Consider the following 25,988-nt stretch of genomic DNA (forward strand, 5'->3'; position numbering starts at 1 on the left):
AGAAAACTGGTTGGCAGACAGAAAGCAAAGAGTTGGAATAAACGGGTTTTTTTCAGAGTGGCAGGCAGTGACTACTGGGGTACCGCAGGGGTAGGTCCTTGGACCCCAGCTATTCACAATATATATTAATGATCTAGACAAGGGAACTCGATGTAATATCTCCAGGTTTGCAGACGACACAAAGCTGGGTGGGCATGTGTGCTGTGAGGAGGATGCTGAGAAACTCCATTATGATTTGGACAGGTTGGGTGATTGGGCAGAAGCATGGCAGATGCAATATAACATGGATAAATGTGACGTTATCCACTTTGGTGTCAAAAACAGGAAGGCAAATTATTATCTGAATGGCAATAGATTGGGAGAAGGGGAAGTGCAACGAGACCTGGGTGTCCTTGTGCACCAGTCGCTGAAGGTAAGCATGCAGGTGCAGCAGGTGGTTAAGAAGGCAAGTGGTATGTTGGCCTTCGTAGCGAGAGGGTTCGAGTACAGTAACAAGGATGTCTTGCTGCAGTTGTACAGGGCCTTGGTGAGACTACATCTTGAGTATTGTGTGCAGTTTTGGTCGCCTTATCTGAGGAAAGATGTTCTTGCCATGGAGGGAGTGCAGCGAAGATTCACCAGGCTGATACCTAGGATGGCAGGAATGACGTATGAGGAGAGATTGGGTCGATTGGGCTTATACTCGCTGGACTTTAGAAGAATGAGAGGGGATCTCATTGAAACTTATAAAATTCTAACAGGACTAGACAGACTAGATGCTGGAAGGATGTTCCCGATGGTCGGGGAGTCCAGAACCAGGGGTCAGAGTTTAAGGATAAGGGGTAAGCTATTTAGGACAGAGATGAGGAGGAATTTCTTCACCCAGAGGTGGTGAACCTATGGAATTCTCTACCATAGAAGGCAGTAGAGGCCAATTCATTAAATGTATTCAAGAAGGAGTTAGATATATTTCTTAAGGCTAAAGGGATCAAGGGATATGGAGAGAAAGCAGGAACGGGGTACTGAATTTGGATGATCAGCCATGATCTCATTGAATGGCGGAGCAGGCTCGAGGGGCCGAATGGCCTACTCCTGCTCCTATCTTCTATGTTTGGTTTGAGTTTTCAGTCTTTAAATCCTCCCCTTCTAATACCCTGTAAAAGGAGTTTACAAAAGTCATCACTGTAAGTAAGTACAGGATAGAAATTCAGAACAGACAATTCTAGTTTCTATGGAACATTCTTTCCTCTCTTGTTCCCCCAAAGTGGTAAATCCCCATCCCACACACTCTCCCTCCTCCCTGTGCTGAAATCCAAACCCATCGCACCATCTCCAACATTTCTTTCCTCCACTCCCAGTTTTCCCACTCCCTCTGTTCTGGCTGGGTTCAGTTCTAAACCCGCTGTGTGCAAAGTGAGAATAAAATCAATGAGTCAATGATTGTCACTCCGGGTCACTGGGACCCTGAAGCCCTGCCCACTCTCTGTTCCTGTACAAAGATGGCCGTGCATGCGCCGTGCTGCAGGTAGAACCGGTCTGTCCTTCCTCCACCAAGCTGGCGGCGCGTAACCCGGGCCTGTCATCGAGAAAAAGCCTCACCGCTGCCGTCCGGCGGAACACAGACCGGGCCGCTGGATCTCATTCGGGCCTGAGGCCGTTCTCCAGCATTATAAACACTGTGGCGCGGCCTACCCGCAGTTTATTAATCTCCCGACCCCCCTCCCGCCGACCTGCAGCTCCGCCCGGCAACCGCGTGAGCCTTTGTAAAGTCGGCGAGGGACTCGTGACCTGGGCCCACGGCCTGATTGACGGGAGCTTCCGACCAACAGGGAGTGAGCAGGGCTGGAGGAGCGAGCCGGCGGTGGGTCCTCCAACCAATCGGGGAGCCCGAGGGGCGGGACTAGCACCGGCTGATTGTCTGATCCGCAGGGCAGCGAGTTTCTCCAGTCCCTTGTTCAGGGCCCGGGGCCAGGGGAGGCTGTGGGCCTTTATTCCCCTTATTGGACACAAGGCTCTTTGTGTCACAACACACTGGCTCAGGTTTTAATAGAGACTTTTTAAATTCATCAATAAAAGCAAATAAACGTGGATGCTTCTGAAGAATAAACTTTTTAATATTTAGGAGTAAAAGTACAAGTTTCTTTCCCTCTGGGGAATTTATTATCAGTTTCAGGAAACAACAACAACCACTTGTATTTATAAAGCGCCTTTAATGTAGTAAAATGTCCCAAGGCTCTTCACAGGAGCGTTATAAAACAAAATTTGACACCGAGCCACATAAGGAGATATTCAGGCAGATGACCAAAAGCTTGGTCAAAGAGGTAGGTTTAAGGAGCATCTTAAAGAAGGAGAGAGAGGCAGAGAGATGGAGAGGTTTAGGGAAGGAATTCCAGAGCTTAGGGCCCAGGCAACTGAAGGCACGGCCACCAATGGTGGAGCGATTAAAATCGGGGATGCTCAAGAGGCCAGAATTCGAGGAGCGTAGATATCTCGGGGGGTTGTGGGGCTGAAAGAGATTACAGAGATAGGGAGGGGCGGGGCCACAGAGGGATTTGAAAACAAGGATGATAATTTTAAGGATGAGACACTTGAGGAAAAGCAGGGAGTGGGGGGGGGGTCGCTAATTCTGTTGTGCGACAGTTACTGGGACAGACTGTATCTCCCCCTCTCCTCCACACAGGGATTTGTGGTAGTTAAAGGGACAGCGATTCTTCTTGTTTTACGAGATTGTAATTAAAGGGACACTATTCTGAGATGGCTGCGAACTTTTAGTGCCGCCAGACTTTCTAAAACATCTTCCTTTCTTTGACGATCTGTGTGAACTTGCTGGTGACTCAGCAGGTTGGATGAACTCTGAAACCTCTTTGCACAGTCAGAACATTTAAAGGATCTCTCATAGGTTCTGCGGCAGGAGGGATCTGGTTAACAGTGATCACAATATCATTAGGTTTAAAGTAGTTATGGAAAGGGACAAAGAAAAATCAACAGTGAAAATACCCAGCTGGAAGAGAATCAATTTCAGTGATTTGAGAAGGGATCGAGCACAGGTGGACTGGAAAAAAGATTGTCCAGGAAAACAGTGAATGACCAATGGCAGGCCTTCAAGGCTGAGACAGTTCGGGTACAAACCAAGCATATTCTCATAAGGAGGAAAGATGGGGCATCCAAAGCTAGAGCTCCCTGGATGAGAAAGGATATCGAGGTTAGAATAAAACAGAAAAAGGTTTACAACAAATGTCAGGTACAGAATACAGTCAAAAACTAGACAGAATACAGAGAGTGCGGGGGGGAAATGTAACAGAATATAAGGGCAAAGAGACAATATGAAAAAAGATTAGCGGGTAACTGTGGTTAAACCACTGTTATTGTTGTTCACCGTTGTTGTTGTTGTTGCACACTGTTGTATCTATGCATGCCTCAGCTGGCTCCGCCCCTGGCTCCACCCACATGCCCAGGTATAAAGGTGACTGCTCTGCAGCCCCCTGCCTTCTTGGAAACCAGTCAACCACGAGAGGCATGCTCTGTTCTTTGTTAATAAAAGCCTTTTAGTTACTCTCCTAACTCTACATCTTTTATGAGTAATTGATAGCGCATCAATTTTATTAACAAAAACAAAATGTCGGCACCAAACACTGAGCGGCAGGCGCTGCAGCAAATGACGGCACCAAACGCTGAGCAGCAGGCGCTGCTGCATGCCCTCAGACCAACATGCCTGGACCTAGACCCTCAAGAGGCGGGTTCGTCTACCAAGTTCGCACAATGGCTGCGTTGCTTCGAAGCTTACCTGGAAGCCTCAGCCGTGACACTAGATGGAAACAAACTAAAAATCCTGGCCTCCAAGGTGGGCCACCAAGTCTACACGCTCATCCAGGACGCGACTACCTACGCGGCGGCTATCGATCTGCTAAAAGGACAATATACACGCCCGGTAAATACGGTTTATGCCAGACACCTCCTGAGATCCCGCAAACAGCAGTCTGGGGAATCGGTGGAGGCATTCCTACGGGCACTACAGATACTCGGCCGAGCCTGCGATTGTAAAGAGGAATCGGCCGCGACACACACGGAGGGACTTATCCGAGATGCTTTCATTGCGGGCCTCAAGTCCGACTACTCCCGGCAGAGACTGTTGGAGAAGGGCGAAATCGACCTGAAGAAGGCAGTGTCCCTCGCGCTCTCGCTAGACGCGGCCCACCGGAATATGGACGCATTCTCCCCTAACCGCTCCGCACCGTGGACGCCGCAACCTTGGGTCATGGGACCGCCACCCCCGGCACCAACTGCTGCAGCGATGTCCAAGGGCCCGAAATGTTACTTTTGTGGCCAGGCAAAACACCCCAGAGCACGCTGCCCGGCGAAAAATGCTACCTGCTCTGGCTGCAGGAAGAAAGGACACTACGTCAGCGCCTCCAAAGGTAAAACCGCTAACGCCAGCAGCGCCGCGTGTGAACCGTGGGGGCAGCCATCTTGTCCGCCATCTTGGACACCTCCAGCCGCGTGGGGATCGGGATCATGGGCGCAGCCACTTTGTCCGCCATCTTGGACGCCTCCAACTCCAATCGCGGGTGACCCGGACTCAACCACCGCCTCGTCTGACGACCACAGCGACTCGCTCGACCATACGCTGGCCTCCGTGATGCTGGACCAATCTCTCCCTCACCAACTGTCCAGGTCCATGATGGACATTACGGTAAACGGCCGGGCCACTACCTGCCTTTTCGACAGCGGGAGCACAGAGAGCTTTATCCACCCCGACACGGTGCGCAGTTACTCTCTCCCGGTCCTGCCAACGCGCCATCGGATCTCTATGGCTTCCAAATCCCATTCAGCAGACGTCGGTGGCTACTGTGTAGTGACCCTTTCAGTAATGGGCACAGAATACAAAAATTTTAAACTTCTTGTCCTGCCCCATCTCTGCGCTGCCGTTCTACTGGGGTTGGATTTTCAGTGCCACCTTAAAAGTGTCACATTAGTGTACGGCGGACCCCTCCCCCCACTCACAGTCTGCAGCCAGCAGCTTTTAAATCGCCCGCCGCGCACCATTTGCAGCCTCTCCACGCTTAAAGTCCCCCCCCCTTGTTCGCTAACCTCACCCGCGATTGTAAGCCCATCGCTACCAAAAGCAGGCGGTACAGTGCCGGGGATAGGAGCTTCATTAAATCCGAAGTAGCAAGACTCCTGAAGGAAGGGATTATTGAGGGTAGCACTAGCCCATGGCGAGCACAAGTGGTGGTAGTGAAGACTGGCGAAAAACAGTGCCTAGTTATTGACTACAGCCAGACGATCAATCGCTACACCCAGTTAGATGCATACCCACTCCCACGCATATCTGAAATGTTCAATCAGATAGCACAATACCGGGTGTTCTCGACGATTGATCTGAAGTTGGCATACCACCAGCTCCCCATCAGGGCTGAGGACCGCCAGTACACAGCTTTTGAAGCTGACGGTCGTCTCTACCACTTCCTCTGAGTCCCCTTCGGCGTCACCAACGGGGTTTCGGTCTTCCAAAGGGAGATGGACCGAATGGTTGACCAGAACGCGCAGCAGGCCACCTTCCCCTATCTAGACAACGTCACCGTCTGCGGCCACGACCAGCAGGACCATGACGTTAACCTAGAGAAATTCCTCCGTACGGCCCAGCGGCTGAATCTAACATACAACAAGGACAAATGTATGTTTCGCACCACGCGCCTCGCCATTCTTGGCTGCGTAGTGGAGAACGGAGTCATCGGCTCCGACCCCGACAGAATGCGCCCCCTTATGGAGCTCCCCCTCCCCCACTGCCAAAAAGCACTGAAGAGATGCCTAGGGTTTTTCTCTTACTATGCTCAGTGGGTGCCCAACTATGCGGACAAAGCCAGACCCCTCATCAAGTCCACCTCCTTCCCCCTGACAGCAGAGGCATGTGCAGCCTTCACTCTCATAAAAAGAGATATTGCGAAGGCCACAATGCACGCAGTGGATGAGTCCATCCCTTTCCAAGTGGAGAGCGACGCATCCGACTTCGCCCTAGCTGCAACCCTTAACCAGGCGGGGAGACCCATGGCCTTTTTCTCAAGGACCCTCCAGGGCCCCGAGATTCGACACTCCTCTGTCGAAAAGGAGGCCCAGGCCATTGTGGAAGCGGTGCGACATTGGAGGCATTACCTGGCTGGAAAACGATTTACCCTGCTCACTGACCAGCGTTCAGTAGCTTTTATGTTTAATAATAAGCAGAGGGGCAAAATCAAGAACGACAAGATCTTGAGGTGGAGAATTGAACTCTCCACCTACAATTACGATATCTTGTACCGGCCCGGGAAACTCAATGAGCCCCCAGATGCCCTATCACGTGGTACATGCACCAACGCGCAGGTTGATAGACTGCAGACCCTCCACAATGACCTCTGCCACCCGGGGGTCACAAGCTTCTTCCATTTCATCAAATCCCGTAACCTGCCCTACTCCATCGAGGAGGTCAGGACCATGACCAGGAACTGCCAAATCTGTGCCGAGTGCAAACCGCATTTTTATAGGCCAGACAGAGCAAGCCTGATCAAGGCCACTCGCCCCTTCGAGCGCCTGAGCGTCGATTTTAAAGGGCCCCTCCCCTCCTCTGACCGCAACGTGTACTTCCTCAACATAATTGATGAGTACTCCCGTTTCCCGTTTGCCATCCCTTGCCCAGACATGACCAGTACCACGGTCATTAAATGTCTGAATGACCTTTTCGCCTTGTTCGGCTTCCCTAGCTATATCCATAGCGACCGGGGCTCATCCTTTATGAGCGACGAACTCCGTCAGTACCTGCTCATGAGAGGTATTGCTACAAGCAGAACCACCAGCTACAACCCCCGGGGGAACGGCCAGGTGGAAAGAGAGAATGCGATGGTTTGGAAGGCCGTCCTCTTAAACTTAAAATCTAAGGGCCTTCCGACCTCTCGCTGGCAGGAGGTCCTCCCTGCGGCGCTCCACTCCATTCGGTCACTGCTTTGTACGGCCACCAATGCCACCCCCCATGAAAAAATGTTCACTTTCCCCTGGAAGTCCACATCGGGGACCTCGCTACCGACATGGCTGACGTCTCCAGGACCCGTCCTACTGCGGAAGCACGTGAGGTCCCATAAAATGGACCCCCTGGTCGAGAGGGTGCGCCTCCTCCACGCCAACCCCCAGTATGCTTACGTGGCATACCCGGACGGGCGGGAGGACACAGTCTCCATACGAGACCTCGCACCTTCAGGTGCCCCTGAAACACTACCATTGCCATCCACCACTACCCACAACCCAACCCCTGTAGACGGCATGCCGCAGCCCCAGGACCCGTCATTCACCACCCAACCACTCAATGAGACGCCAGATTCAACGTTGGATGCTGCACCATCACCGCCGCCACCACGACGATCGGGATGGCATACAAGGCCACCTGATAGACTTACTTACACGAACCTTTAGTACACTTCACCCCGTCGGACTCAATTTTAAACAAGGGGTGAATGTGGTAAACCACTGTTATTGTTGTTCACCGTTGTTGTTGTTGCACACTGTTGTATCTATGCATGCCTCAGCTGGCTCCGCCCCTGGCTCCACCCACATGCCCAGGTATAAAGGTGACTGCTCTGCAGCCCCCTGCCTTCTTGGAAACCAGTCAACCACGAGAGGCATGCTCTGTTCTTTGTTAATAAAAGCCTTTTAGTTACTCTCCTAACTCTCCGTCTTTTATGAGTAATTGATAGCGCATCAGTAACATAAAAGAGAACCTAAAAATCTTCTATAAACATATGAAAAGTAAAAGGATAGTTAAAGGAATGGTGGGGCCGATAAGGGACCAAATAGGAGCTCATCATACGGAGGCAGAGGGCATGGCTGACACACTGAATGAGTACTTAGCATCTGTCTCCACAAAAGAGGATGAAGTTAATGTCGCAGTAGAGGGGAGAGTAGAGAAATTGGATAACAATAGATAGAAAGGAGGTGCTCAATAGGTTGTCATCACTCAAAGTTAACAAGTCACCCGGTGAAGTAGTTCCTCCTCATCTCAGTTTTGAAAGAGCAGCCCCTTATTCTAAGACTATGCCCCCTAGTTCTAGTTTCACCCATCATCGGGAACATCCTCCCCGCATCCACCCAATCCAACCCCTTCACAATCTTATATGTTTCAATAAGATCGCCTCTCATTCTTCTGAACTCCAATGAGTAGAGTCCCAATCTACTCAACCTCTCCTCATATGTCCATCCCCTCATCCCCGGGATTAACCGAGTGAACCTTCTTTGTACTGACTCGAGAGCAAGTATGTCCTTTCTTAAGTATGGACACCAAAACTGTACGCAGTATTCCAGGTGCGGTCTCACCAATACCTTGTACAACTGATGGTGTGGAGATGCCGGAGTTGGACTGGGGTGGACAAATGTAAGAAGTCACACAACACCAGGTTATAGTCCAACAGCTTTATTTGAAATCACAAGCTTTCGGAGCGCTGCTCCTTCTTCAGGTGAAGTGGAGAAATGCATAAAGACACAGCTTATATAGTCAGAGATTCATGTCAGATGTTTACAGGTAACCTTTCCAACTTCCATTTATCGCACCTCGGCAGAGAGATAATCACAGCAGTCAAAGGTGTGAATGGTGTCCAAACAGGTCAGTCAGGGAAACATTACATCAAAGAACAATGAGGTGGGGTCACAAGGGGTCAAATATTGCAGATGCTGGGGTCTGTATGAAAAACAAAAAAACAGACAAAAAACATTTTTTTTGGCTGGAAATCACAGCAGGTCCGGCCGCATCTGTGTAGAGAGAACAAGCCAATGTTGACTCGAGTCTGGATGACCCTGCATCAGGTGGGGTTACATGTAGCGTGACATGAACCCAAGATCTCGGTTGAGGCCGTCCTCATGAGTGCGGAACTTGGCTATCAGTTTCTGCTCGACGATTTTGCGTTGTCGTGTGTCTCGAAGGCCACCTTGGAGAATGCTTACCCAAAGATCGGAGGCTGAATGTCCTTGACTGCTGAAGTGTTCCCTGACTGGGAGGGAACACTCCTGCCTGGTGATTGTTGCGCGGTGTCCGTTCATCCGTTGTCGCAGTGTCTGCATGGTCTCGCCGATGTACCATGCTCCGGGGCATCCTTTCCTGCAACGTATGAGGTAGACAACGTTGGCCGAGTCACATGAGTATGTACCATGTACCTGGTGGGTGGTGTCCTCACGTGTGATGATGGTATCTGTGTTGATGATCTGGCATGTCTTGCAGAGGTTGCTGTGGCAGGGTTGTGTGGTGTCGTGGTCGCTGTTCTCCTGAAAGCTGGGTAATTTGCTGCGAACGATGGTCTGTTTGAGGTTAGGCGGCTGTTTGAAAGCGAGTAGTGGAGGCGTGGGGATGGCCTTAGCGAGGTGTTCGTCGTCATCGATGACATGTTGAAGGCTGCGAAGAACATGGCGTAGTTTCTCCGCTCCGGGGAAGTACTGGACGACGAAGGGTACTCTGTTGGTTGTGTCCCATGTTTGTCTTCTGAGGAGGTCTATGCGATTTTTCGCTGTGGCCCGTCGGAACTGTCGATCGACGAGTCGAGCGTCATATCCCATTCTTACAAGGGCGTCTTTCAGTGTCTGTAGGTGTCCATCGCGTTCCTCCTCGTCTGAGCAGATCCTGTGTATTCGCAGGGCTTGTCCATAGGGGATAGCTTCTTTAACGTGGTTAGGGTGGAAGCTGGAGAAGTGAAGCATCGTGAGGTTGTCCGTGGGCTTGCGGTAGAGTGAAGTGCTGAGGTGTCCGTCTTTGATGGAGATTCGTGTGTCCAGGAATGAGACTGATTCTGAGGAGTAGTCCATGGTGAGTTTGATGGTGGGATGGAACTTGTTGATGTTATCGTGTAGTCTTTTCAGTGATTCTTCACCGTGGGTCCATAGGAAGAAAATGTCGTCGATGTATCTGGTGTATAGCGTTGGTTGGAGATCCTGTGCAGCGAAGAAGTCTTGCTCGAACTTGTGCATGAAGATGTTTGCGTATTGGGGTGCGAATTTGGTCCCCATGGCTGTTCCGTGTGTTTGGGTAAAGAACTGGTTGTCGAAGGTGAAGACATTGTGGTCAAGGATGAAGCGGATGAGTTGTAGGATGGCATCTGGAGATTGGCTGTTGTTGGTGTTGAGTACTGAGGCTGTCGCAGCGATGCCGTCATCGTGGGGGATACTGGTGTAGAGTGCCGAGACGTTCATCGTGGCGAGGAGTGTTCCTGGTTCAACTTGTCCGTGGGTGCTGAGCTTCTGTAAGAAGTCTGTAGTGTTGCGACAGAAGCTGGGGGTTCCCTGTACGATGGGTTTCAGGATGCCCTCGACATATCCAGAGAGGTTCTCACACAGGGTTCCGCTGCCTGATGCGATAGGACGTCCAGGTGTGTCAGCTGATGTCAGCAGCGAACCCAATGAGACAATCAATGATCCGGAACAGCAGACAGAGGGATCCGCAGTGCAGCAACCGAAGAAGAGTCAAATTGGACCCCTCCGGCGGGTCGCTGCCCTAAGCTTGACATGTATGCTCAAGCTGTCAGGAGATGCATCAACGCCAGATTCATCAGCCGCACTCACAAGACAGTCCAGAATGTCACCCGAGCACAACGCAACGCCATCCACGCTCTCAAGACCAACCGCAACACCGTCATCAAACCAGCAGACAAAGGAGGTGCCATCGTCATACAGAACAGAACGGACTATTGCAAAGAAGTATACCGACAACTGGACAACCAGGAACACTACAGACAGTTACCCGCAGATCCGACCAAAGAACACACCCGCCAACTCAACAGACTGATCAAAACCTTCGATCCAGACCTTCAAAGCATCCTACATGCTCTCATCCCACGTACTCCCCGCGTGGGAGACTTCTACTGCGTCCCAAAGATACACAAAGCCAACACACCTGGACGTCCTATCGCATCAGGCAGCGGAACCCTGTGTGAGAACCTCTCTGGATATGTCGAGGGCATCCTGAAACCCATCGTACAGGGAACCCCCAGCTTCTGTCGCGACACTACAGACTTCTTACAGAAGCTCAGCACCCACGGACCAGTTGAACCAGGAACACTCCTCGCCATGATGGACGTCTCGGCACTCTACACCAGTATCCCCCACGATGACGGCATCGCTGCGACAGCCTCAGTACCCAACACCAACAACAGCCAATCTCCAGATGCCATCCTACAACTCATCCGCTTCATCCTTGACCACAATGTCTTCACCTTCGACAACCAGTTCTTTACCCAAACACACGGAACAGCCATGGGGACCAAATTCGCACCCCAATACGCAAACATCTTCATGCACAAGTTCGAGCAAGACTTCTTCGCTGCACAGGATCTCCAACCAATGCTATACACCAGATACATCGACGACATTTTCTTCCTATGGACCCACGGCGAAGAATCACTGAAAAGACTACACGATAACATCAACAAGTTCCATCCCACCATCAAACTCACCATGGACTACTCCTCAGAATCAGTCTCATTCCTGGACACACGAATCTCCATCAAAGATGGACACCTCAGCACTTCACTCTACTGCAAGCCCACGGACAACCTCACGATGCTTCACTTCTCCAGCTTCCACCCTAACCACGTTAAAGAAGCTATCCCCTATGGACAAGCCCTGCGAATACACAGGATCTGCTCAGACGAGGAGGAACGCGATGGACACCTACAGACACTGAAAGACGCCCTTGTAAGAATGGGATATGACGCTCGACTCGTCGATCGACAGTTCCGACGGGCCACAGCGAAAAATCACATAGACCTCCTCAGAAGACAAACATGGGACACAACCAACAGAGTACCCTTCGTTGTCCAGTACTTCCCCGGAGTGGAGAAACTACGCCATGTTCTTCGCAGCCTTCAACATGTCATCGATGACGACGAACACCTCGCTAAGGCCATCCCCACGCCTCCACTACTCGCTTTCAAACAGCCGCCTAACCTCAAACAGACCATCGTTCGCAGCAAATTACCCAGCTTTCAGGAGAACAGCGACCACGACATCACACAACCCTGCCACAGCAACCTCTGCAAGACATGCCAGATCATCAACACAGATACCATCATCACACGTGAGGACACCACCCACCAGGTACATGGTACATACTCATGTGACTCGGCCAACGTTGTCGACCTCATACGTTGCAGGAAAGGATGCCCCGGAGCATGGTACATCGGCGAGACCATGCAGACACTGCGACAACGGATGAACGGACACCGCGCAACAATCACCAGGCAGGAGTGTTCCCTCCCAGTCGGGGAACACTTCAGCAGTCAAGGATATTCAGCCTCCGATCTTCGGGTAAGCATTCTCCAAGGTGGCCTTCGAGACACACGACAGCGCAAAATCGTCGAGCAGAAACTGATAGCCAAGTTCCGCACTCATGAGGACGGCCTCAACCGAGATCTTGGGTTCATGTCACGCTACATGTAACCCCACCTGATGCAGGGTCATCCAGACTCGAGTCGACATTGGCTTGTTCTCTCTACACAGATGCGGCCGGACCTGCTGTGATTTCCCGCCAAAAAAAATGTTTTTTGTCTGTTTTTTTGTTTTTCATGCAGACCCCAGCATCTGCAATATTTGACCCCTTGTGACCCCACCTCATTGTTCTTTGATGTAATGTTTCCCTGACTGACCTGTTTGGACACCATTCACACCTTTGACTGCTGTGATTATCTCCCTGCCGAGGTGCGATAAATGGCAGTTGGAAAGGTTACCTGTAAACATCTGGCATGATTCTCTGACTATATAAGCTGTGTCTTTATGCATTTCTCCACTTCACCTGAAGAAGGAGCAGCGCTCCGAAAGCTTGTGATTTCAAATAAAGCTGTTGGACTATAACCTGGTGTTGTGTGACTTCTTACATTTGTACAACTGAAGCAATACCTCCCTATTTTTATATTCTATCCCCCTAGCAATGAAAGCCAACATTCCATTGGCCTTCTTAATCACTTGCTGCACCTGCATACTAACCTTTTGAGTTTCGTGCACCAGGACCCCCAGATCCCTTTGTAATTCAATACTTTCCAGTTTCTTGCCATTAAGATAATAACTTGCTCTATGATTTTTCCTGCCAAAGTGCATAACCTCACACTTTCCAGTATTGTATTCCATCTGCCAAATCTCTGCCGACTTACTTAGCCTGTCTATGTCCCCTTGCAGGTTTTTTATGTCCTCCTCACTCACTACTTTCCCTCCCATCTTAGTTCCAAACTTCTACCACCCTTTGTGTGTAGAAGTGTTTCCTAATTTCACTCCTGAAAGGTCTGGCTCTAATTTTTAGCCTATGCCCCCAGTCCTAGAATCCCCAACCAGCGGAAATAGTTTCTCTCTATCTACCCTATCTGTTCCCCTTAATATCCTGAAAACTTCGATCAGATCACACCTTAACCTTCTAAATTCCAGGGAATACAACCCTAATTTGTGTAATCTCTCCCCGTAACTTAACCCTTGAAGTCCGGGTATCATTCTGGTAAACCTACGCTGCACTCCCTCCAAGGCCAATATATCCTTCCTAAGGTGTGGTGCCCAGAACTGCTCACAGTACTCCAGGTGTGGTCTAACCAGGGTTTTGTACAGCTGCAGGGTTTTGGCCTCAGCTGGAGTCTTGTGTACTATTCTGGGCACCACACTTTAGGAAGGATGTCAAGGCCTTGGAGAGGGTACAGAGGAGGTTGACCAGGATGGTACCAGGGATGAGGGACTTCAGTTATGTGGAGAGATTGGAGAAGTTGGGATTGTTCCCCTTAGAGCAGAGAAGGTTAAGAGGAGACCTAATAGAGGTGTTCAAAATGATATGGGGTTTTGATCGAGCAAGTAGGGAGAAACTTCACTCTGTCAAGTGGGTCGGTTACCAAAGGTCACAGATTTAAAATAGTTGCTAAAAGAACGAGAGGGAAATGAAGAGAATTGTTTTCACACAGAGGGTTGTTAAGATCTGGAACGCACCATCTGAAAGGATGCTGGAATCAGGTTCCACAGGAACTTTCAAACGGTAATTGGACATGTACTTGAAGAGGACTAGTTTGCAGAGTTCTGGGGATAAAGCTGGGGTTTGGGACTAAATTGGACAGCACTTTCAAAGAGCCGGCACAGACACGATGGGCCGAATCACCTCCTTCTGTGCTGTTAGATTCTATGATCAGTTTGAACACGCTGGTGTCTGTTAAGGATGTTAGAGCTTTTAAAGCTCTTCCCACAGTCAGAACATTAAAAGGGTCTCTCGTCAGTGTGAACAAGCTGGTGTGACAGGAGGTGGGATGACTGAGTGAATCCCTTCCCACACACAAAGCAGGTGAAAGGCCTCTCCCCAGTGTGAACTCACTGGTGTTACTTCAGTTCCCAGGGGCTTTTAAAGCTCTTCCCACAGTCAGAACATTTAAAGGGTCTGTCGTCAGTGTGAACTCGCTGGTGTACCAGCAGGTTGGAGGACCGAGCGAATCCCTTCCCACACACGGAGCAGGTGAACGGTCTCTCCCCAGTGTGAACTCGCTGATGTACCAGCAGGTGGGATGACTCAGTGAATCCCTTCTCACACTCAGAGCAGGTGAACAGCCTCTCCTCAGTGTGTAGGTGTTGGTGTATCTTCAACTCCCCGGAGCATTTAAAGCTCTTTCCACAGTCAGAACATTTAAAGGGTCTCTCATCAGTGTGAACAAGCTGATGTCCCTTCAGCTGCCCTGAGCTTTTAAAGTTCTTCCCACAGTTAGGACACTGAAATGGCCTCTCATCAGTGTGAACAAGCTGGTGTCCCTTCAGTTCCCTGAGGCTTTTAAAGCTCTTCCCACAGTCAGAACATTGAAATGGTCTCTCACCAGTGTGAACAAGCTGGTGTCGCTTCAGATCCCCGGGGCTTTTAAAGCTCTTCCCACAGTCAGAACATTGAAATGGTCTCTCATCAGTGTGAACTCGCTGGTGTCCCTTCAGATCCTGGGGGCTTTTAAAGCTCTTCCCACAGTCAGAACATTGAAATGGTCTCTCATCAGTGTGAACTCGCTGGTGTCCCTTCAGATCCTGGGGGCTTTTAAAGCTCTTCCCACAGTCAGAACATTGAAATGGTCTCTCGTCAGTGTGAACAAGCTGGTGTTCCTTCAGATACTGGGGGCTTTTAAAGCTCTTCCCACAGTCAGAACATTTAAAGGGGTTCTCTCCAGTGTGAATTCGCTGGTGTCCCTTCAGATCCTGGGGGCTTTTAAAGCTCTTACCACAGTCAGGACAGTTAAACGGCCTCTCATCAGTGTGAACTCGCTGGTGTTCCTTCAGATCCCTGGCGCTTTTAAAGCTCTTCCCACAGTTAGGACACTGAAATGGCCTCTCATCAGTGTGAACAAGCTGGTGTCGCTTCAGATCCCCAGGGCTTTTAAAGCTCTTCCCACAGTCAGAACATTGAAATGGTCTCTCATCAGTGTGAGCTCGCTGGTGTTTCTTCAGAACCTGGGGGCTTTTAAATCTCTTCCCACAGTCAGAACACTGAAATGGTCTCTCCCCAGTGTGAACTCGCTGGTGTGTTTGCAGGTGGAATGAACAAACAAATCCCTTTCCACACACGGAGCAGGTGAATGGACTGTCCCTGGTGCGACTGCGCTGTTGAACTTCCAATGCAGATGGGGAACTGAATCCCTTCCCGCCATCCCCACCTTTACCCAGTTTCTCCCTGGTGTGATGGCGCATGTGTCTCACCAGGTCAGGCAATCGGCTGAATCCGCGTCCACACACTGAACACGTGTGCGGTTTGTCATCGCTGCGATCACTGCTTTCTCCTTCCATGTGCAAAGGCCGATGATATTCAGGTCCTGATGAATCGAGCGACTCTGTCAGGTCTTGACATGACGTTTGGTCTGAGCTTCCCGTCTGTAACTGCTCCACTTCTATAACCCTGTAAAATGAGATCAGAAAAGGATCAGAGGCAAACTGTTGTTTAATTTTCCCCTTTCCGAACCCAGGGGCAGTGAAGCTGATTTTCAGGCTCCAGCTGCTGCACAGGTTGGTTGAAAGGATCAGCAGTAATGGCAGCTGCAATACCCACAAGCCCCGGCGCTCCAGAAAGTGCTCTGTTGACGCTGAGTCCCGCGCATGTGCTCATGGCCCCCGCGCTCTCCCTCCTGCTCCACAATCGCCCGTCCCGATCGGTCCACAACGCGCATGTTAAGCGCACAAAACCCCGTGGTTGGAACATCGGTCGTGCATGCGAAGCCACAACATCTGGTATGCGTGCGCGGCTCAGGTGGGGGCGAGTCAGTGTTTCGCCTCAGCCGCCAGGGAGGTGCGCATGCGCAGGACGACCCAACATTCTTTCTGTCAGCAATCACTCCCTCGTTTCTTTAATAAAAACAGAAACTACTGGAAATACTCAGCAGGTCAGGCAGCATCTGTGGAGAGAGAAACAGAGTTAACGTTTCAGGTCAATGACCTGTCGTCAGAACTGCTTGTTCTTTAGTGTCAGCTGTGACTCAGTTGGTAGCACTCTCGCCTCTGAGGCATAAGGTTGTGGGTTCAAGTCCCACTCCAGAGACTTGAACACCAAAATCTAGGCTGACACTGTGCAGTGCTGAGGGAGTGCTGCACTGTCGGAGGTGCCATCTTTCAGATAGGCATTAAACTGAGGTCCCGTCTGCTCTCTCAGGTGGATGTAAAAGATCCCATGGCACTATTTCAAGAAAGAAAGACTTGCATTTATATAGTGCCTTTCATGACCACCAGATGTCTTGAAGTGCTTTACAGCTAATGAAGTACTACAATGAAGTAGTCACTGTTGTAATGTGGGAAAGAGCAGGGCAGTTATCCCCAGTCTCCGAGCCAATGTTTATCTCTCAATCAACATAAAAAGATAGATTATCTGGTCATTATCACATTGCTGTTTGTGGGAGTTTGCTGTGCGCTAATTGACTGCTGCATTTCCTACATTACAACAGTGACTACACTTCAAACAGTACTTCATTGGCTGTAAAACACTTTGGGACATCCGGTAGTGGTGAAAGGCGCTATATAAATGCAAGTCTTTCTTTCTTCACTGGTCTCACCAGCGACCTCTTCTAGCTGATGGTTGATTGACATTACAAGAGGATTTGAGTACAGGACTAAAGAAGTCTTACTCCAATTATATAGGGCCTTGGTGAGACCACAGCTGGAGTACTGTGTACAATTTTGGTCTCCTTACCTAAGGAAGGATACACTTGCCATAGAGGGAGTGCAACAAAGGTTCACGAGATTGATTCCTGGGATGGCGGGACTGTCGTATGAGAAGAGATTGAGTAAACTAGGCCTGTATTCTCTTGAATTCAGAAGAATGAGAGGGGATCTCATTGAAGCATACAAAATTATTACAGGGCTTGATAGGGTGGATGCTGGGAGAATGTTTCCCTTGGCTGGGGAGTCTAGAACCAGGGGCCACAACCTCAGGATAAAGGGTCGGCCATTCAGGACTGAGATGAGAAGAAATGTCTTCACACAGAGGGTGGTGAATCTTTGGAATTCTCTACCCCAGAGGGCTGTGGAGGCTCAGTCATTGGGTATATTCACAACAGAAGTCGATAGATTCCTGACCAGTAAGGGCATCAAGGGATATGGGGATAGGACCGGTGAATGGAGTTGAGGCAGAAGATCAGCCATGATCTCATTTAATGGTGGAGCAGGCTCGAGGGGCCGAATGGCCACTCCTGCTCCTACTGGGGACAGCCCAGAGTCCGCGCATGTGCACACAGGAGCGGCGGTTTGGGCCAAGTCCGGCACAGCGACCCCTCCCGGTCACCAAGGGTAATAACCGCGCATGCCCAGAGGACACCAACCCCCTCCCACACTCGGAGCTGCGCCTGCGCACTCGGATCCTGTCTTATGCGGGGCATTCCGGGAAAGGCCTTGGTGTCGGTTCCAGAGTCGCGATCGGTGACGCAAAGTGAGTTTTCTCCGCTCCAATTGGGTGGAGAATCACGCGGGGTTGGGGGGAGGGGTGGATCGGGAGAGAATAAAGAGAAATAGAAAAACCTGAGAGTCCGCGAGGCCCTCGACCGAGCGGCGTCAGTTGGACAAAGCTCGTGATCTCCTCAGGGACACATGACCCGGGCTCATGGCCTGATTGACGGGAGCTGCCGACCAATACGGAGGATGCGGGGCGGGGCTGGAGGAGCGAGCTGGCGGCAGGTCCTCCAACCAATCGGGGAGCCCGAGGGGTGGGACTAGCGCCGGCTGATTGTCTGATCCGCAGGGCAGCGAGTTTCTCCAGTCCCTTGTTCAGGGCCCGGGGCCAGGGGAGGCTGTGGGCCTTTATTCCCCTTATTAGACAGAAGGCTCTTTGTCTCACAACACACTGGCTCAGGTTTTAATAGAGACTTTTTAAATTCATCAATAGAAGCAAATAAACCCCGTGCTTCTGTGGCACAAACTTTCTAATATTTTATAGAATCACAAAATGGTTACAGCACAGAAGGAGGCCATTCGGCCCATCGAGCCCGTGCCGGCTCTCTGCAAGACCACTTCAGCTAGTCCCACTCCCCGCCCTTTCCCTGTAACCCTGCAAATGTCTTTCCTTCAGGCACTTATCCAATTCCCTTTTGAAAGCCGTGATTGAATCTGCCTCCACCACCCTTTCAGGCAGTGCATTCCAGATCCTAACCACTCGTTGCATAAAAAAGTTTTTCCTCATGTCGCCTTTGGTTCTTCTGCCAATCACCTTAAATCTGTGTCCTCTGGTTCTCGACCCTTCCACCAATGGGAACAGTTTCTCTCTATCTACTCTGTCCAGACACCTCATGATTTTGAACACCTCTATCAAATCTCCTCCCAACCTTCTCTGCTCTAAGGAGAACAACCACAGCTTCTCCAGTCTATCCACGTAACTGAAGTCCCTTATCCCTTATCATTGGAACCATTCTTGTAAATCTTTTCTGCACCCTCTCTAAGGCCTTGACATCCTTCCTGAAGTGCGGTGCCCAGAATTGGACACAATATTCCAGTTGAGGCCGAACCTGTATTTTATGAAGGTTCATCATAACTCCCTTGCTTTTGTACTCTGTGCCTTCCTTGCTTTTGTTGCCTCTTGTTGCTGGCTCCAGGCACTGGAGCGGTTCCTGTGTGTTCGTCTCTCAGCTGCAGTCAGTACCTGGGCCGGGCTCAGCACTTTACCCAGCACATCTCTGTCCACGTTGTCATACTTGACACGGAGGGGCTGCGCAGGCTTCTCATCCACCTCAGTCAGGACGAGAGGTCCCGACCACTCGTGCAAGCCTATGGGCATGTTGCGGCTGCACTGCGGACAGCCCGGGCTTAGGCTGAGCGAGCTGGAGCTGCGTGACCTACACTGGAGAAGGTTGAGATTCCAGAAATAGTGGGAACCAAGGGGCTAATGAGAGCGAGGAACTTAAAGTAATTAATATCAGTCGAGAAAAAGTACTTGAGAAACTAACAGGACTAAAAGCTGACAAATCCCCTGGACCTGACGGCCTACATCCTAGGGTTCTAAAAGAGGTGGCTGTGGAGATAGTGGATGCATTGGTTGTGATCTTCCAAAATTCACTGGATTCTGGAAAGGTCCTAGTGGATTGGAAGGTAGCAAATGTAACCCCGCTATTCCAGAAAGGAGGGAGAGAGAAAACAGGGATCGACAGGCCAGTTAGCCTGACATCAGTCCTCGGGAAAATGCTGCAGTCCATTATTAAGGAAGTGGAACAGGGCACTTAGAAAATGATAATATGATTTAGGCAGAGTCAACATGGTTTTATAAAAGGGAAATTGTGTTTGACAAATTTATTAGAGTTTTTTGAGGATGTAACTAGCAGGGTAGATAAAGGGGAACCGGTGGGTGTAGTTGGATTTCCGAAAGGCATTCGGTAAGGTACCACATAAAAGGTTGTTACGCATGGGGTTGGGGGTAATGTATTATCATGGAGAGAGGAATGGTTAACGGACTGAAAACTGAGAGTAGGGAGAAATGGGTCATTTTCCTGTTGGCAGGCTGTAACTAGTGGGGTGCATCAAGGATCAGTGTTGGGGCCTCAGCTATTTACAATCTATATTAATGACCTAGATGAAGGGACCGAGTGTAATGTATCCAAGTTTGCTGATGATACAAAGCTAGGTGGGACAGTAAGCTGTGAGGAGAACAGAAAGAGTCTGCAAAAGGAGATAGATAGACTAAGTGAGTGGGCAATATTCAATTCAATTAAATTCAATTCAATTTTATTTGTCATATATGCAGCAGACGTGTGTACTGCACAATGAAATGTTGATTTTTACGAGTCCTCCCAACATTGGAATAAATATGGCATAACAATGATAAAAATACTAATAGAAAGACAGTAATAAATAAAACAACAGTAATAAATAATAATAAATTAATCGTTCATGAGTCTTATGGCCTGGGGGTAGAAGCTGTTTCGAAACCTGTTGGTACGAGACCGTATGCTTCGGTATCTCTTACCGGACGGGAGCAGGGCGAAGAGGTTGGGGCTGGGGTGACTCGCGTCTTTAATGATTCTTAGGGCCTTCCCCCGGCACCTCTCGGGGTAGATATCCTGCACAGCAGGTAGTTTAATTCCTATAGTGTGTTGTGCAGCTTTCACTACCATCTGTAGAGCCTTGCGGTCTGTGGCGGTGCAGTTGCCATACCAGGTAGTGATGCAGCCGGACAGGATACTCTCGATGGTGCACCGGTAGAAGTTGGTGAGAATCTGGGGGGCCATTCCAAGGTGGCAGATGGAGTATAATGTGGGGAACTGTGAGGTTATTCACTTTGGTAGGAAGAATAGGAAAACAGAATATTGTTAAGGTGAGAAACTATTAAATGTTGGACCTGAAACGTTAACTCTGTTTCTCTCTCCACTGATGCTGCCTGGCCTGCTGAATTTTTCCAGCGTTTTCTGTTGTTATTTCAGATTCCCTGCATCCGCAGTATTTTGCTATTGTATTAAATGTTGGTGTTTAGAGAGATTTAGGTGTCCTCGTACAAGAAACTCAGAGTGTAGCCAGTTCCTGCAGCAAGAACGCATTCAACTCAAATGATACCAACATTAAAGGGTCAAACGGCTGGTCTGTAAAGGCAGTTTTGTGAAATTGACCAATCATAAGAAACTGACCAAACTTCGTATCCCAGCATTACCTGAGGAACCAGCGAGACTTTTAAAGGGAACGTGTAATACACGCTCTGGATTAAACAGCATAAGAACCACAGACACGACTCCTTTTACTTCATGAATATGCGAATCAAGGAAGTGGCTGGAACAATCGAACCACACAATGGGCTGTGTTTGTGTAAATTCAACTGACTGTCCTGTCCAGCGAAACTCCTCGCTCCAGCTGTTAACCAGACTTACAATTGGCTCCACCGAGTCTGGAACATCTTTTGGAAATGTTAATTCCAGGATTGTCATTGGATTGAAACCCATTCACTAACCTTTAGTGTGGTAGCAAGTCATCCTCGGTTCCGAGGGACTGCCTAAGAAGAAGACGAACCTTTCAAACTGATGATAAGCAAGGAACTGTCGAATCAAGACATTTCTTTGTGTGATAATGGTCGAACATCCAACAGGATGAAGACATTAGTACGATAGCAAAATACTGCAGATGCTGGAAATCCGAAATAACAACAAAAATTGCTGGAAAAACTCAGTAGGTCAGGCAGCATCCGTGGAGAGAAATTTGAGTTGACGTTTCGGGTCGAAACCCTTTTTCAAAACTGGAAAGGAAATAAAATAGATCGAAGGCAGGGCTGCGATCGAACAAAAGAAGTAAAAGAGACATTAAAAGGTATTCAAAACCAGACGAGATGGTAACAGGCCAGTGGAGACAAAAGGCAGCTGAGATTAGGTGTGAAGTGTACTGGCAGGATAAGAGACAGCTGCCATGTGGGAGAGAGAAAAAAAAGGAAGGGGTGGGGGGGGAAAGGAGGACCCAAAACAAAGGGGTGGAAAAAAATAAGTAAATAATAGGGGCCGAGGTTATGATCTGAAATTGTTGAACTCGATATTGAGTCCGGAAGGCTGCAAAGTGCCTAATCGGAAGATGAGGTGCTGTTCCTTGAGTTTACGTTGAGCTTCCGCGGAACAATGCAAGAGGCCAAGGACGGTGAGGTCCGAGTGGGAATGGAGCGGTGAATTAAAATGACAGGCGACCGGTTTTGAATACCTTTTAATGTCTCTTTTACTTCTTTTGTTCAATCGCAGCCCTGCCTTCGATCTATTTTATTTCCTTTCCAGTTTTGAAAAAGGGTTTCGACCCGAAACGTCAACTCTAATTTCTCTCCACGGATGTTGCCTGACCTGCTGAGTTTTTCCAGGATGAAGACATTTCCTTTTTTTATTGTATGGTTTGAAATTGAACAGAATGGCAGAAAAATGAGATTAAGATGGTACAATCAAAAGGGGAAGGGTTTGTGTCAATCTATTGTCACGGGCTTTGATCTTTTGTATTATAAAAGGGTGTTTAGAAAGAGAACAGGGCAACTTGTGAGGAAAACTGCAGAGGGTTTGATCACCCATACAGATGGAAACAGACTCCTCCACTTGATCGCCGGGCTGAGTGGTGTGAGAAATTAAATAGCTAAAGGGATTGTTGTTATTGTTTGGAGTTATAAGGGAATAGTGCACTGACGTTTGTATGTTATTGGTAGTACAATAAATAGTTGAAGACAGACTGAAATAACAACAGAAAATGCTGGAAAAACTCAGCAGGTCAGGCAACATCCGTGGAGAGAAATTTGAGCTGACGTTTCGGGTTGAAACCATTCTTCAAAACTGCAAAGAAAAGAAAATAGATTGAAGGCAAGGCTGCGATCGAACAAAAGAGACAATAAAAGGTATTCGAAGCCAGACGAGATGGTAACAGGCCAGTGGAGACAAAAGGCAGCTGAGATTAGGTGTGGTGTACTGGCAGGATAAGGACAGCTGCCAGGTGAGAGAGAAACAAAAGGAAAGGAGGCGGGGGGGGGGGGGAAGGAGGAACCAAAACAAAGGGGTGGAAAAAATTATAAGTAAAAAAGTAATAGGGGCCGAGGTTAGGATCTGAAATTGTTGAACTCGATATTGAGTCCGGAAGGCTGCAAAGTGCCTAGGCTGGGTTCAGTTCTACACTCACTGGTTCCCCACCCTCTCCTCCCCTGAAGGTGCTGACTCTGGCTGGGTTCAGTTCTACACGCACTGGTTCCTCTCCCTCTCCTCCCCTGAAGGTGCTGACTCTGGCTGGGTTCAGTCCTACACTCACTGGTTCCTCTCCCTCTCCTCCCCTGAAGGTGCTGACTCTGGCTGGGTTCAGTTCTAGACTCACTGGTTTCCCTCCCTCTCCTCCCCTGAAGGTGCTGACTCTGGCTGGATTCAGTCCTACACTCACTGGTTCCCCTCCCTCTCCTCCCCTGAAGGTGCTGACTCTGCCTGGGTTCAGTTCTACACTCACTGGTTCCCCTCCCTCTCCTCCCCGGAAGGTGCAGACTCTGCCTGGGTTCAGTCCTACACTCACTTGTTCCCCTCCCTCTCCTCCCCCGAAGGTGCTGACTCTGGCTGGGTTCAGTTCTGCACTCACTTGTTCCCCTCTCTCTCCTCCCCTGAAAGTGCTGAATCTGAATGGATTCAGTTCTACATTCACTGGTTCCCCACCTTTTGAACTGCTTTGGGCACTTTGTTACACACACAGCAGACACACATTAATCTAATGGGAGATCACTTACGCAGGAGCAGTCAGCGGTGTGGAGCCTCCCGAGAGTCTGGCCCCTTTCCAGCCAGTATTTACAGGAGCTGGGTCACGGAAAAGAGTCTAATTGAAATTAGTGATATATTTATTCACACAAACCAAGCCCCAAAATAATGAATAATTTCTCCTCCATTTACAGACACTCCCTGACCAGTCACCATTTCTCCTCCATTTACAGACGCTCCCTGACCAGTCTCCATTTCTCCTCCATTTACAGACGCTCCCTGACCAGTCACCATTTCTCCTCCATTTACAGACGCTCCCTGACTTCCTGTCTGTCCCGGAGTTTGGCGCGGGGCCCCTTTGCTGAGCGAATCGGGAGAAACCGGGAAGCGGCGGGCGGATAATGTTGAGTGTTTTAATAATGGGGCCTGGGGCCGCACTCGAGGTGTGAGCGGCCCGCGTCCCCCCGGGGTTCATGAACCCGCTCCCTGAGCTCGGGGTGTGAGCGGCCCACGTCCCCCCGGGGTTCATGAACCCGCTCCCTGAGCTCGGGGTGTGAGCGGCCCGGGGTTCATGAACCCGCTCCCTGAGCTTTCTCACCTCATGTGCCAAAGGCCGCGCATGCTCAGCTCACACTGCCCGGGTGATTGACGGGAGCTCCGGACCAATAGGAAGAGCGGGTCCTCCAACCAATCGGAGTGTGTGAGGAGCGGGACTTGCGGCACCAAGTGGGCGGGGCTCAGCCCGGAGCTCCCTCATTGGCTGAAACTCTGCATCTTTTTCAAAGCTGATTTCTCTCAAACTCCAGGAGAAAACTTGGCCTTTCTGTTGTGGCTTTAAACAGATGGAACCCTGTGGTGTGGAGCAAACATTGCAACATTTGGTAGTGAAATGGATTCATTCAGGACAGACAGCAGGGATTATTTCAGGAAATAACAGTGTAGTGAGAAAGGAAATGCAGTGGATGTTGTGTAGATGGATTGTCAAAAGGTGTTTGATAAGGTGCCGGACAGGAGGCTTGTTGATCAAATTAAGGCTCACAGTATTAAAGGGAGTGGGGCAGCGTGGATAGGAAGTTGGGTAAAGGGCAGAAAACAGAGACTAGTGGTTAATGGATGTTCTTCAGACTGGAGGGATGTAAACAGTGGTGTCCCCCAGGGTCAGTGTTGGGACTTCTGATCTTAATATAAAGAAATGATCTATAGAGCAGCCAGCTTAACATTGGTGGTGGGAAAAATAATGGAATCCCTACTAAAGGAGAAAATAGAAGAACATCTCGAATCCAAAAATACAATAATGAATAGTCAACATGGATTTACGAAAGGGAAAGTCTTGCTTGACCAGCTTTATTGAATTTTTTGAAGAGGTCACAGAGAGTACACAATGGTAATGCAGTAGATGTAATTTACAGGAAACTCTTTTTTAACCGGCATCGACGGGACCGGCGTGGTGTCGGTTTATCAAAATGTCCGGATTACAGAGAGGTATAGTAAAAGGTACACGGCCAAGATCCAGGCGTCCCTGTTGCATAGCAACAGGTGCAGGAACCCCGGTTACACGGCCACAGATCCAGGAACGGCCACTAATATGAAGTAAAACTTACCTGAACCTACTCCTGAATTTTGCCGGTTAACAGGGATTTCCGGTTAATTAGGTGCCGGTAAATCGAGAGTTTCCTGTATCTGGATTTTCAAAAGGCCTTTGATAAGGTACCCCATAATAGACTGATGAACAAGGTCAGAGAATGCGGAGTCAGGGGACAAATAGTAGAATGGATTGCCGGCATGGACTGGTTGGGCCGAATGGCCTGTTTTTGTGCCGTATATCCTGTGTAATCCTATGATCTGGGCTTGGCTATATGGGGCACAAGATCAAAATCTCCAGATGAGACCAAACTAGGGATTGTGGGGAGCTGTGAAGAGGACTGTAAGTGACTTCAGTGTGAATACACAGGTTAGTAAATGGGGACGGTCGATGTCAGATTAAATTTAACGCAGAGAATTATAAGGTGATGCATTTTGGGTGAAAGAAAAAAGTAGGAAATCTACATTAAATGGTAAAACTTTAAAAGGAGTAGAGGAGCAGAGACTTTGGGGTGTAAGATTCCAGCTAATGCCTTGTCTTATTAATTAGTAGAATTGAGAGTCTCGTGTCACCAACTTCAATATCTCATTTGGAAATATAAGATGAGCAGATTTTCTGTCCTCTCCCGTACACGAGGTCAGCCCGCTGGATGGAACCTCGGGCGCCCTGAGCTTGATCTCCGGTGTCTCCAGTCCCGACTGCCCCCTTACATCAGGATCCCCTCACTTTTATACCTTGTCTTCTCTGCTGGGTTTTGGCAGGAATCGTGGAAAAAACAGCTGGAAGTTCTGTAATCTGTGATT

General features: G+C 49.4%; 1 pseudogene; it reads right to left on the minus strand.

The window, feature by feature from the left end:
• Nucleotides 1-25,988, minus strand: part of LOC147118468 (uncharacterized) — a 234,801-nt pseudogene that overhangs the window by 23,922 nt on the left and 184,891 nt on the right.

The sequence above is a fragment of the Somniosus microcephalus genome, chromosome 4 (genome assembly GCF_052327205.1).
Source record: "Somniosus microcephalus isolate GS21.2 chromosome 4, FLI_Smic_1.0, whole genome shotgun sequence".
Lineage (NCBI taxonomy): Eukaryota > Metazoa > Chordata > Chondrichthyes > Squaliformes > Somniosidae > Somniosus > Somniosus microcephalus.